The 15017-nt window shown below is 39.3% G+C and overlaps 1 protein-coding gene across 1 annotated transcript in view; it reads right to left on the bottom strand.

The window, feature by feature from the left end:
* Positions 1-15017, bottom strand: part of LOC143691649 (uncharacterized) — a 61155-nt gene that overhangs the window by 24235 nt on the left and 21903 nt on the right. Inside the window, exon 2 of the mRNA XM_077170454.1 lies at positions 435-491. The gene's annotated coding sequence lies outside the window, so the exon portion shown is untranslated. The remainder of the gene's footprint in view (positions 1-434; positions 492-15017) is intronic.

Genomic DNA, 15017 nt, shown 5'->3' with positions numbered 1-15017 from the left:
CTGGAATAAAATTAATTCAGCATCAAGAAAAAAAAGAGCAGGATGGATATCTTAGTTTCCTAGGCTACTGAAAGCAGGTACCATGAAATGGTAGGTTTAACTGACAGTTTTGAGGCTGAGGAAAATGTCTAAATCAAGGCATCCCCAAAGTGATGTTTTCTTCCCAAAGACCGGCTGCCAGAGATCCTTGCCTCCTCTTTCATGGCAGGGCCCATGGCAGTATCTGCGGGCTCTCCCTTCTCTCTCGGGTTTTGTTGCTTTCAGCTTCTGGCTTCCCTGGCTTTATCTCTCTCTTTCTCTCTCTCTGTATTCATCCCGTTTATAAAGGACTCCAAGTTGGCAGATTAAGTCCCACCCTGGGCCACACCTTAACCAAAGTAACTCATCAAAAGGTCCTACTTAACAATGGGTTTACACTCACAAGAATGGATTACCTTTACGAGCATGATTTTCTGGAGTCCATACAGTTCCAAACCACCACAGTGGAGAATCTTCAAAAAGAAAAATAAAACATGATAAGCAGATCTTTATTTTCAAAATAATGTCAACCATTGAACTACCAGTACTGTTACATGGTAAACACAGGTATCTGGCAAAAGATCAAACTGAACATCTGTACTGAGCCTCCTGCAAGCCAGTAGGAGAGCATGCCAAATTTGTTTGGTACTGTTTTTCCATGTGATTTCATACTTTATTCTGATTTTCTTTAATATTTTATTTTATGAAAGAAAATGAAAACATAAAGATAATATGTAATACACATACCTAGAAAACAACTGAGGCAGCGATAACTCTCAAAGGAGCACATTTTAAGTCTCAGTCAATTAACACTGATCAACCGTGAAGGAAATATGAAAATTAAAGAAATTAAAAATAACATTAAAGAATGAAATGTGTGCAAACTATTAGAAATACATGGTTGAAGACTGTGAAAAAATTTAATATTTTAATTATCCATTTTAGTTTTTTTGGAATGGAAATACCATAACATATACACTCATACATAGCATTACATGCAACTTTTTTCCCTTTTGATTTCAGAAATGCTGTGCACGTATACAGGAGTAAAAGGATGGTCTCTACAGTTAGAAAACCATTTGGGCCAGGTGGTTCCCCAGGTTGGTCACCAGGGGCACCATTGGCTCATAACAGCCTGACTACTGGAGCTGGGAATGGGGAAGGGGCATTTTCAGTGAGGTTTGAAAAGAGAAAAGCAACCTGCTGTTCATTCAGCAGAGACTTTTATAAATCAGGTATTTGTAATCTAAAGCCTGCTAGAGATATCAGGACCTCATGAGGTTTTTGCTACCTCACCAACATACTTTGTATTAATGCTTCTTAATATAGTCTTGGGGATACTGACTCTCATTTTCCCTTTTTCTCTGAGAGCCTGCAGAACTATTTTAGTTCCACATGGCCCCAGTAGCTTTTATCTGCTGAAGCAGATGATGATTTTATCTCTCTGAAGTCAAAAACACCAAATCTAAGTAAGAATCTGACCTTAGATTTTTATGTCTTTAAATTAGATAAACTGCTGCACTTACATAGCTCTGCATTAAGTGCTCTTACGTCAAGACAGGAGTCAGGTTCCAGATTAAGCTGAATCCTCAGTCAAGAAAACAGCAGCCCCACTCAGTTCCAATGACCCTCTCTGTTCCTGCTAAGGACCCATAAGATTACTTGCTGCCTACAGCTGTAAAGGGGCCGTTTCTCCTGCTTTTGATGCTGTCAAGCAGCTTACTTTTTCCTTTTGCATGTTTCCTCTTGCTGGCTGAATCTGCTCTTTAAAAGACTTAAGTTACTTTACAGCATTTAAAAGACAATTTGGGCTGCAACTAGAAAATTTGGCTGGTTAGCCCAGCTGGTGGCTAAAGAAGTCCTTCCTGAGATACAGAAAGCTGGTGGGGACCTCCAGCTGGTCCTTTATAACACATACCAAAACCCAACATTGGCAGGGCATGGTAATTGAGTCTTAAAGTATCACACTCCCAAGAGATTGTTGTAAAAAGGACAACTGCAACATATTAAATCATAACAAACAAATAAGGTATAGGTGTAATGATGGAAGCACATGGCTTACTGTAAAGAGCTTTTGAGTTACTGCAGTTATTTTGACATATGGCTAGCCTAATCCATTAAATGTGAGTTTCACTGGTTGATTTCTTTTTGAATGCATTATTTCCAGGTATGTGTGTGTGTGTGTACTTTCCTTGTATCCCTTATATTACAAAATAAATGTGCTTTGTTTTGTAGTTACTCTCCACACACTTAGGTATATCCCATACTGTGTCCTTCCTCCACTCAAGGAAGATCATGGCATAGTATTAGGATAGATAGTCTATGCTGTGGTAACAAATAAACCCAGGACTCTCACTGGCCTAACATTATAAATGTTTGTTTATTCATGCTGATGTTCTTGGTCAGAGGCTCACCTGAGCAGCTCTTCTCCACTAGCAAATTCAGGGATTGTGGTTCCTTCCACAGTGAGCCTCAGCTTCTCGGAGCCTTCACTTAAAACCTAGCAGAGGCCACCCTCCCCGTCTATGTGGGACATGACTCCCAGGGGTGTGGACCTTCCTGGCAACGTGGGACGGTAATCCTAGAATGAGCTTATACTCAGCATCAACGGATTGAGAAAACCTTCTCAACCAAAAGGGGGAAGAGTGAAATGAGACAAAGTGTCAACGGCTGAGAGATTCCAAACAGAGTCGAGAGGTTATCCTGGAGGTTATTCTTACGCAGTAAGTAGATATCACCTTGTTATTCAAGATGTAATGGAGAGGCTGGAAGGAACTGCCTAAAAGTATAGAGCTGTGTTCCAGTAGCCATGTTTCTTGATGATGACTGAATAATGATATAGCTTTCACAATGTGACTGTGTGATTGTGAAAACCTTGTGTCTGATGCTCCTTTTATCTACCTTGTCAACAGATGAGTAAAACATATGGAATAAAAATAAATAATAGGGGAAACAAATGTTAAAATAAATTTAGTTTGAAATGCTAGTGATCAATGAAAGGGAGGGGTAAGAGGTATGGTATGTATAAATTTTTTTTTTCTGTTGTCTTTTTATTTCTTTTTCTGAATTGATGCAAATGTTCCAAGAAATGATCATGATGATGAATATGCAACTACGTGATGATATTGTAAATTGCTGATTATATATGTAGAACAGAATGAGCAAAAGAGGAGTGTTTGCATTTGTTACGTGTTTTTTGGTATTAAAAAAAAAAAACAAAAGCAACCAGGCAGAGGGCAGACCATGGTGGTTCAGCAGGCAGAGTTCTCACCTGCCATGTCGGAGTCTGGGTTCAATTCCCCATGCCTGCCCATGTAAAAAATAAACAAAAACTAGGCAGAGATGGAGAGTGCACCACCACCAAGAGAGATTGTGTGAGGTGTTTTATGCACGGGCGTCTTCCTCTGTGCTTAAAGGGAAAATGAAAAGGTTTAGTGAACACATAGAATTGTCTCTGATATCACTGATCATTATCCTAACAAAGTAACTGTCTGTATATATCAATTTCACCTTTCCCTTTCAAACCCACCTTCTTGGATTCTGTATAATTATTAATAACATATGGAGAAATGAAATTAAACATTCAGATCCTTGTGGCACTATCAAAAGCATTTTAACTTCATTCATGGAAGATCGTACTTAACCTCTCATCATAGACCACCTTCCATAAATAAAAGAATAGCACTGGCCCTTGGAAGCCTGCCTTCCCTGTGCTGCTTTTATCCAGAGGGTTTTGCTACGAGTGAGTCCCAGTGTCCAGCTCTGGGGGCACGGGCAGGAGAAGCAGGCAGGATTACCCGGGCAGCTCAGCCCAGCTCCACTGCTGGAGAAACATATAGGTAGTTGCTGACCCCACTCCCCTTCACCCCATCATTCCCACCTTCAGGCTTCAGCCCATGCTTCAATTAGGACCTACAATCATTTGTAGGGTCTTGCTTCTCTGCAGTTACAAACCCTCTCATAAACAGCAAAGAACATTAAAGTTTGGAGCTTAATGTCTCCAAATTCCTGACAGATATTAATCTTGGTGATTCAGAAATGAGAAATCACAATTCCTAGAAATTCTCAGGAATTCCAGATACCATAAGTTCTTCTTAAAATACAACTAACATTTTCTTACTCTTTATTCATTATTATGGATATATGAGACAAGTTCGCTAATAATTAAGAAATATTAAGTTCAGTAGTGTTTACAAAGAACTGTAGCCTATAATGAATATTCAAACCTGGGATGAAATAAACATCAGCAAACATTAGTATGATTATTTGAATAATGTAACATTCAGATCTCCTTGCAAGTTTAACAAGTACTATAGAGAATCACATGCAGAAATTGCCCAGTGTGAGGATGTATTTTGCTTTCCACACTTGTTATTCCTTGACACACCATTAATAGGATTTGTACAAAGTGTACCATGCATATAAACTTATTAATATTTATTTTATTTGCAAGAATGACTGTTAGCAGCAGATGGAGTCACGGATACACACATAACATGGCAACAGCTACAAAGAAGACCAACTGATTAGAAAGCGACAGCTTTTTATCTAAGTGCTTCTGTCCTGCCTGGTTGTCAGAAACATTGACCTTAACCTTCAACTCCACGTGTCAGCATTTCCTGAGCTTGTATTCGCCATGACATCAGTGGATTCCTTCGAACCGGTAACATCTCTATGTTGATTGCTAAGCTTTAATTCTTACAGGAGAAGTATTATACTTTCCCCTCTTTTCCTGTTTTCTCAACAGATTTTTCTCAGGATTTGGGATTCAGAAAAATATATAATCTTCCTGAGAAATGCTGGAAAGGAATTCATGCATGGATACACTAAATTAAGGCAACTATAACTAACTCTTGTACCAGGAATGACAATAATAAATAACCTGCTTGCTAGCTTGCTGTTATTGATTGCCATGCTCCTGCTCTCTGTGCCTGACCTTAGAAGAGCTCTTTGCCTTTTATCCTTTTCCCAATACTGACTAGTCCCTATTTACTTTGAGACCTCCCAACATCTGAATGCTGCTTCCCTGTCAAGATTTCTAGTTGATCCTCTTCACACTGAGGGGCTCTCCCTGGCCTTGACATACTACCTCAGTAGCAGCAGCAGACACTCGGTCTAGGCTAGCAGATACTTTTTTACCATTTGGTGGGTGACGTATTGAAGTCGATCACTCACTTAACCTATGTGGGCCTTAATGGCAAGTGCATATAGAAAAACATTATCCTAAATATATATATTTTTCTTTTCTTTTTTTTTTCACATGGGTAGAAACTGGGAATTGAAACCTGGTCTCCGGCACGGCAGGCAAGAACTCTGCCTACCTGAGCCACCGTAGCCCACCCCTAAAGATGTTTTTTGACATAAAATATTTCACATCTCATAACATCTCTGAGAGGCTAAGAAGATGACAGCCATTTTAAGATTAGAAAAATCGATGCATATGGAAAGTACATAAGTCTCGATGTTTAACAGGGCTAAACTGGGATTGGTGTTTCCCTTTAACTCTTTGAACAGATATTTGAGTGGCTACTACGTGCCAGGCACTTAATACAGCATTTATTACATTGCTCCTGTACTCCCTAGGAGGGAATGCACTTATATTAGCAGAAAAGAATAGCACTCTACTGTTATGATATTTCAACCAGATATTCATAACCACAGGTTACATGTGCACATGGTTCCGTGCTGTTTGAACATTCTTTAGAGAGCACTAATCATGTCTGAGCACTTTCATTATTGATGCCAAGAACTAATGTACCCACTGTAGCCCAGAGACGAATGCATGCGGCACACCTCAAAGATGGTAGGAACAGCCCAACATCCATGGAGGGCTTTCCTATTTGCAAAGTGCTTCACTTACATGTCCTCTAATGGAACCCTCACAAATCTCTGAAGGAAGAAGGCCAGTTCTTGATGAACTGGAAGAGTATTTGGAAAACCCAGCTGGGGGTCAGGAATATGGCAAGAAACTTATTGTGATGAAATATCCCTGAATTTAATTTAATCAATTGATAAAATAAGAAAACTAAATAAATCTTGCCATTTCATTGAGAAATCTGCCCCAGGCTTAGACTGGCTGCATCTTGAGCTTTAAGTTGGCAGTACTTCACACTGGGTTCCTGCTGTGCTTGTTACCAAGGGGAAGCTTTGTAACAGCCCAGATTCAGCTGTACCAAATAGCCACAGTGACCAGCGGTTCAGCCTTGTTGGAGCATCACCTACGTAGCGCCTGTATGTAGTCAGGGTCACTTCCTGTGGTAAGCAAGCCAAAAGGCAGCTGGGGTTTACTGAGATTACCATTGGGAAGTGGTGCAGTGTGGTGGTGAGTTTGGGATAGACAGCTGGAATTCCAGCTGGAACTCTGGCTTCCTCATCTGCAAATGGTGCAACTTGAACAATTAAGTTATCTTCCCTGTGTTTCAGTTTCTTCATGTGCAAATGGAAAAATAATGGTCCCGACCTCCGAGGGTTGTTGTAAGGATTAAATAAGATTATAATGTACCTGAAACATATTAATACTGAAGAAATTTACTGTTATTATCTACTAAATGTATACATATATAGGAAAGTAAATGCAAGGAAAATGATTTGGAAGGAAGCATGAAAAATGACTAATGGTGGTTATTATAAGGAAGAGGAGTGAGATTTTGGGACGGAGGAATTAAGAATGACAGGGGACTTTTACCATTTACTCTGAATTTTAATTTTTATGAGAGATTATCAATGATTTATTATTCGTGTAACTTAAAAAGTAATGTATAGGGCGGGCCATGGTGGCTCAGCAGGCAGAGCCTTGCCAGACGTGGGTTTGATTCCTGGTGCCTGCTCATGCAAGAAAAAAAAAAGTAATGTATAGACATGAATGTTCACTGCAGCACTATTAGAAAATATCCCACTATGTTCTAAAAATACCTATCATTTCACTGAGTAATGCAGATTTTGCATTTTCTAAAATACTCATAACAGATCTGATAAAAAACATCACCTCGGTTTTATCATAGAATGTTATTGCTCTAGGAAAAAACTAAAATGGTGCCACAGAAATCCATGTTAATGTGCTCCAATCACACTATCTTAGAATGCTCCCATCCTGCAATTGTAACAGGAGTTAAGTCCATGATAATGTCATTCCTTTTCACTACCATGTTTTAGTGTCGAGTGGTTATTTCCTGTGGTATGCTGTTCACACCATATATATATATATGAGTTTCCACTTCATAAACTTATATTCATGTGCAAAAATGTCCCAGATGTGTGCTGCTGTCATTGCCTCACTAGGCCATGTCCATCAGTTGTTGAGTAGGACACTTTTCCATAGATAATAACAGGTTACAGCAAAAATAAACTCGTTAACTTAGAGCCAATGTTCTGCTTACCAATCAAGATTTTTCTGTGTGATGTGGGGGATTATTACTTGGGAATATTAGTATGAGCAATCATTTAACTGTTTTGAACAGTTGCATTTTTCATCTCAAGGGCCGAAACAGCAACATAAAAAGTAAACTTTGAAAGGAGGAGCTGTGGTCCAGAGGCTTCCAGAGTTCCGATTCCCACTGTTTCTAAATTAACCAACAGGGGTCTCTGCTCACCCTTCCCCTCCATTTTCAGGTATTTTAAGACACCACAGAGACCAGGCCAAGACTTGGTGAAACTGAGTTAAAGAAAATGATGTTGGATCTTTTCAGTATGGTAAACCATTTACACCATCCCAAAGGAAATAAAGCCTTCTACAAAGGATAGCAGTTGTGGGGAGGGGAGAGAGGAGTTAAAAAGAGAGAAGAAGGAGAAGTGCTAAGCAGAAAGAGTGAAGCAAGTCCAGCAGTGGTCTTTCCAGAATCAGACTGGGTTGCACTCCTGTTGTCACAAACTGGATACCACCAGGGGGCGCAAGGGAAAGCACAGATGGAATCACCCTGTGTTGAAAGACCACTAGCCAAGCACCACCAGGTTCTCATCTGCAGCCAGATAAAATTGGGTTATTACTTGCTGCAGCAAGGGAGACTGCAAGGCTTGGCGAACTGTGTGGCATCTGGATAAGAGGGAATTAAGAAAGTCTTGTAATAGGACTTGAGTTTGTGTTAAATGATTCTGGGAAGGGTTCAACAGAGTAAGGATTGCTCTCGATTGAGCACTGTCAAAAAGCAGGGGCAATTTAGTGATTGGGCATCTGTCTTAGCTTTCCAGCTACTAAAACAAACACCACAAAATGGGTTGGCTTAAAAACAACGGGAATTTATTGGCTCTTGGTTTTGAGGCTAAGAGAAGTCCAAAATCTGGGCGTCGGCAAAGACTGTGGCATTCTGGGGCTGGCTGCTGGGGATCCTAGGATCCTTGGCTTTTCTGTCACATAATGATGTTTTCTTCTGACCTCCAGTTTTCTCTCCTCCTTTTGGCTCTCTTCATAAAACCTTCAGTAATAGGATTATGGCCAATTTCTTTCAGTTGGCCACACCTTAACATCTTTAAAAGGTCCTAACTACAGTGGGCTCACTCATTCAGAAATGGATTAAGATTAAGAACACTTTTTTTTTTCCTTGGGTGTATAACTCAATCTCCCAAAGCACTTAATTTTTATTTAGAAGGTAGCAGGAACAGGACATGGCTAAAAGGGTTGGTAAAGAAGTAGCAGTTCCTCCTTTTAGCCAGGAGATGGGGATGTTTGGCTGTTTCTGCAGTTTACACCGTGTTCTTGCTTTGATCCGTGTCAAAGACGTGATTATGGGTGGTCTCTTTTGTCTCATTCCATCAGTCACAGAGTGGTCTCACATGACATTGCTCTTCTGTGAAACTGTTTACGTTTAGTGTGAATATCACAGCCTAGCAGCGTGTACCAGGACAGTTAACAGCTGACAGTTGTCAGGAATTATTTTTTTCCTTTTTCATATGCTTTCTATCTACAGGGGTACCAGCCATCAAAAGGCATTCTTAGGAAGCAATACCTTAGAAAGTCAATGGCATGCTTGTTCATTGCCCAAGTAGTGGCATTTAGACCGATCTGACTTTGCATCCCAGCTCTTCCACTCAGTGGCTGTGTGATCTTGAGTAAAAAGTTTAACTTCTCTGTGTCTCTGTTTCCTCATTTGTAAAATAGAGCCCAAAATAGTACCTACCTGTTATAGAATTTTGGAAAATTAAATGCGGTAACAAGTAAACCCTTAAAACAGTGCCTAGCACATGATAAGGATTTAGCTTACATTAACTGCCCTTACAATCATTTTCTAAGGTCACATTTTCTTTGCAGGCCTTACTGCACTCTAAACCCATCCATGAGCTAAAGAATCAAACAGTATTTCATGTCTATGAAGCATCTTTGGACAGAAAGAGATTAGAAGGGTGTTTTCCATTTCTGGTTGTAAATTACTTGTTTCTTATTTTTCAAATTACCCATATTACAGCTAAAGGATCAAATTTAGGCTTTAACCTGAGAGATTTCTGAATCGTTACTTAGAGGGGCAGCTGGCATTTCTCTCTGACCTGCAGATAGGTTAACGGCAAATAAAACTTAAAATGAGGCAACGTAAGTACAAATGCCAAAACTGTACTTTAGTTCAATGCATTTTGGTTCTGCAGCCAGTGAGGGGACAGCTCTTTTTCAAGGGGCTTTGGCCAAGCTTCTGCCTTTAGCTCAGCATTGAAATGCTGCTCACTGACAAACTTTCCCTGCAGAGTCCCCTCTGCAGGCCATAGACCTCTGCTTGCCTTCCTGTTGTGCTTACGTTGCCTCTTGTAAGAATTCAGACATATTGCTTGCGTTGCAGGACTTTCTATACCACTTTGCTCCTGCAACATCTCCCCTATCCTTCCTTCCTTTCCTTTTGTTCTGCAGTGACATAGCTTCAGGGCTGCTAATTCATCCTGAGGTAGAGTTGGGCAATCTTGTGATTCCTACTACTTGCCTTACTTCTTGGAAACCAGCCTGAATCTAGAGTAGTCCCTGAAAGATGACAGTGGAGTCCTTAAGTCTTTATTAAAAGATCCTGCCAGGTTCTGAGCAATGAAGCTCTGATTTACTTTCCCTTTCAAGAGCTGAGGGGATAAATCTGTCAAGTTCAAACTGATGATTTGAACTAATTCTGAGGATTTGTGAAAATGGTCGAAATCCAAGTAGAGCGCTAGGAGCAGCTGTCAGACTACTAAAACTGGGAAATGGGTGAAGTTTGTCTTTTAGTCCCCATTCACCCCTCTTTCCTGAAGTGACGCCTCTCCTGCTCCTCCTCCCTGTTACTTCAGAGCCAATGCCCTCTCCTGTTATCAAAAAACTAAACTAAACTAAAACCTTCTGTATTAAAACAAAGAACATGAATTATAGAATCAAATGGTTAGAAGGAACTTTAGCGAATTACCTAGTCCAACTCCTTCATTATGTAAAATATTTGTCACTCTAGATTTGGAAACGTAACGCTAGCCCTTTTTTGCACATCTTGGAAAGTACCAATTATGTTTTTTCCTAGGGGTGGAAGGAATGAAGCAGTTTTTGGCTAGCTGTCTCCTTCCTTCCCCTGGAGACTGCTTCCCCTACTAGAGAAGGGTGTTTTGTGACACCTAAAAAGAGAAGCAAAATTTGTGGCACCTAAAAGAAGCAGTAAAACATTTAGGAATATCTTTGTGCTGAGTGCACTAAAAGAAATCTGAAGCCATGGGAATTTTTTAAATTGAGACAGTGATTAAATAGGAAAAAAGGTGTTGGCAGTAGTCGGGCTGAGTATTTAATCAACGAAGGTTGTGAACCACTACATTAAATAATACACTAATTTCTGCATTCAATATGCTAATGAAGTAGGTGCTCAAAAGTGTTTTTTGAATGAAATTTATTAATCAAATATTTGTCTGTCTTTAGTGTACCAGGCAGTTATGTACTCACACTTCAGCCCTCTTCAGATCCTTTCTTCAAGTGAGTTCAAGGGGCTTCATGTGTTTAAATTTAAAGTAGGTGGACAGTAGGTATTATTTTTGTTTGAAGATGATTAGGGCTTAAGGTGGGGTAAACGAAAATGGAGAAGGAAGGAAACAAGTGAAGATAAGAAAATCTGGAGGATTTCCAAAGTGAGTTGTTATCTTCTCAGAAGAGGAGCAAAATTAGAATCCCTGAAACAAGTTGGGTACTATTGTTCAACTTAAATGAAGAAACTCAGGGGCCGGCCACACTGGCTCAGCAGGCAAGAATGCATGCCTGTGATGCCAGAGGACCTGGGTTCGATTCCCGGTGCCTGCCCATGTTAAAAAAGAAAAAAAAAAAAAAACACTCAGAAACAGTACAGACAACAAAATCCTTCTAAAGCTTGTATTTTTAAAGGGATTGCAAATTGTGTAAACTGGTTCCATCCAGTTAGAAAGTGTTTTGCCAGGCCTTGCAAAATAAAGTTTCTTTTGATCCATGTTTCAAAGACCTATTACCATGTAACTAACTGCCATAAATTTAGTGACTTAATACAATTATTTATTCTTCACTTGGTTCTGTGGCTTAGGAATTTGGAAACTGCTTGGGTTTCTTAGAGCACAATGGTCTCAGGTTAGTCTCACCTCCTAGAAGCAGGAAATAGATTTTACCAGGCCAATTAAGGGCTATGCCTGGAACAGGGATATCTTCACTACTGCCATATTCTATTGGTCAAAGCAGTCACAGGACCCTAACAGATTCAAGGGTGAGGGTCAAGGTCGCATTCAGAAGAGCAGTGGGATTGGGAGGTACTGTTGTGGCCACCTTTAGAAAATACATTCTGCCATAACCCAAAACCTCATTTTTAGGAATTTATCAAAAGGATATAATGCCAAAGGAGGTATAAAAACAGAGAAGCTCATGAGAGTTTTTGGAGCCAAAAGAAACTCTAGAAATAACCCGTCTACTGTGCCGGTTTGAAGCTCTATAGTACCCTATAAAAGCCATGCTCTTTTAAGTTGATCTTTTTTTTTTTTTTTAACTTTTTTTATTAATTAAAAAAAATTAACAAACAAAACATTAAGATATCATTCCATTTTACATATACAATCAGTAATTCTTAATATCATCACATAGTTGCATATTCATCATTTCTTAGAACATTTGCATCGATTTAGAAAAAGAAATAAAGACAACAGAAAAAGAAATAAAACGATAACAGAGAAAAAAAAGATCATACATACCATACCCCTTACCCCTCGCTTTCATTTACCAATAGCATTTCAAACTATTTTTATTTTAACATTTGTTCCCCCTATTATTTATTTTTATTCCATATGTTCTACTCTTCTGTTGATATAGTAGCTAAAAGGAGCATCAGGCACAAGGTTTTCACATTCACAGAGTCTCATTGTGAAAGCTATATCATTGTTCAATCATCATCAAGAAACGTGGCTACTGGAACACAGCTCTACATTTTCAGGCAGTTTCCTCCAGCCTCTCCGCTACATCTTGAACAACAAGGTGATATCTACTTAATGCATAAGAATAACCTCCAGGATAACCTCTCAACTCTGCTTGGAATCTCTCAGCCATTAACACTTAGTCTCATTTTACTCTTCCCCCTTTGGTCGAGAAGGTTCTCTCAATCCCTTGATGTTAATTCTCAGCTCATTCCAGGATCTCTGTCCCATGTTGTCAGGAAGGTCCACATCCCTGGGAGTCATGTCCCATGCAGAGAGGGGGAGGGTGGTGAGACTGCTCATCATATTGGCTGGAGAGAGAGGCCACATCTGAGCAACAAAAGAGGCTCTCTTGGGGGTGACTCTTAGGCCTAAATTTTAAGTAGACTTGACCTATCCCTTGTGGGATTAAGTTTCATATGAACTTAATGAGTTCAAGACTGGGGGCTCAGCCTATAGCTTTGGTTATCCATACTGCTTGTAAGAATATCAAGAATTCAACTTGGGGAAGTTGAATTTCTCCCCCCCTCTCACCATTCCCCAAAGGGGGCTTGCAAATACTTTTCCAGTCACTGGTCAAATCACTCTGGGATTCATCGGGGCATCACTCTGGACAAACCAACAAAATCTCATGTCCTACCTGAGATTCCAAGTACTTATGACATTCAATCAAACTATCTACATGAGTTATATTAGGAAATGCTCTAGTCAAAATACAAATTTTGTAACAAATAAACATTTTTTGCTTTAGTCTCACACAGAAGGTGACATTTTAAAGTATTAATTATCATCTATTTTCAGCACCCTGCAATAATAACATTCCTTTGTTCTTCCTCATGCCAAAACATTTTTAAAATTTGTACATTGTACATTTCACTATTATTATACACTCTGGGCATTCCTAGATTATACCATCTCGATCTTTAACATCTATCTTTCTTTCTGATTTCATTTATGTCCACAGCCCTCCTCCCTCTATCATTCTCACATGCAGCTTCATTCAGTGTTTTAACATAATTATATTACAGTTAGGTAGTATTGTCCTGTCCATTTCTGAGTTTTTGTATCCAGTCCTGTTGCACAGTCTGTATCCCTTCAGCTCCAATTACCCAATATCTTACCCTATTTCTATCTCCTGATGGTCCCTGTTACCAACGCCATATTCCAAGTTTATTCAGTTCATATCAGTGAGACCATACAGTATTTGTCCTTTAGTTTTTGGCTAGTCTCACTCAGCATAATGTTCTCTAGGTCCATCCATGTTGTTACATACTTCATAAGTTTATTCTGTCTTAAAGCTGCATAATATTCCATCGTATGTATATACCAGTTTGTTTAGCCACTCGTCTGTTGATGGACATTTTGGCTGTTTCCATCTCCTTGTGATTGTAAATAATGCTGCTATAAACATTGGTGTGCAAATGTCTGTTTGTGTCTTTGCCCTTAAGTCCTCTGAGTAGATACCTAGCAATGGTATTGCTGGGTCATATGGCAATTCTATATTCAGCTTTTCGAGGAACCACCAAACTGCCTTCCACAGTGGTTGCACCATTTGACATTCCCACCAACAGTGGATAAGTGTGCCTCTTTCTCCGCATCCTCTCCAGCACTTGTCATTTTCTGTTTTGTTGATAATGGCCATTCTGGTGGGTGTGAGATGATATCTCATTGTGGTTTTGATTTGCATTTCTCTAATGGCCAGGGACATTGAGCATCTCTTCATGTGCCTTTTGGCCATTTGTATTTCCTCTTCTGAGAAGTGTCTGTTCAAGTCTTTTTCCCATTTTGTAATTGGATTGGCTGTCTTTTTGTTGTTGAATTGAACAATCTCTTTATAAATTCTGGATACTAGAGCTCTATCTGATATGTTGTTTCCAAATATTGTCTCCCATTGTGTAGGCTGTCTTTCTACTTTCTTGATGAAGTTCTTTGATGCACAAAAGTGTTTAATTTTGAAGAGCTCCCATTTATTTATTTATTTATTTATTTATTTATTTATTTATTTATTTATTCAGTGCTCTTGCTTTAGGTGTAAGGTCCATAAAACTGCCTCCAATTATAATATTGATAAGATATCTCCCTACATTTTCCTCTAACTGTCTTATGGTCTTAGACCTGATGTTTAGATCTTTGATCCATTTTGAGTTAACTTTTGTATAGGGTGTGAGATACGGGTCCTCTTTCATTCTTTTGCATATGGATATCCAGTTCTCTAGGCACCATTTATTGAAGAGACTGTTCTGTCCCAAATGAATTGGCTTGACTACCTTTCAAAGATCAAATGTCCATAGATGAGAGGGTCTATATCTGAGCACTCTATTCGATTTCATTGGTCAATGTATCTATGTTTATGCCAGTACCACCTCTGTGGCTTCATAGTATGCCTTAAAGTCAGGCAGCGTGAGACCTCCAGCTTCGTTTTTTTTCCTCAAGATACTTTTAGCAATTTGGGGCACCCTGCCCTTCCAGATAAATTTGCTTATTGGTTTTTCTATTTCTGAAAAGTAAGTTGTTGGGATTTTGATTGGTATTGCATTGAATCTGTAAATCAATTTAGGTAGAATTGACATCTTAACTATATTTATTCTTCCAATCCATGAACATGGTATGCCCTTTGTTCTAGTTTGCTAGCTGTCGGAATGCAATATACCAGAAATGGA

Source organism: Tamandua tetradactyla, chromosome 7 (genome assembly GCF_023851605.1).
Source record: "Tamandua tetradactyla isolate mTamTet1 chromosome 7, mTamTet1.pri, whole genome shotgun sequence".
Classification (NCBI taxonomy): domain Eukaryota; kingdom Metazoa; phylum Chordata; class Mammalia; order Pilosa; family Myrmecophagidae; genus Tamandua; species Tamandua tetradactyla.
The sequence above is the reverse complement of the archived record's forward strand: the minus strand, read 5'-3'. Positions and strand labels throughout refer to the sequence as shown.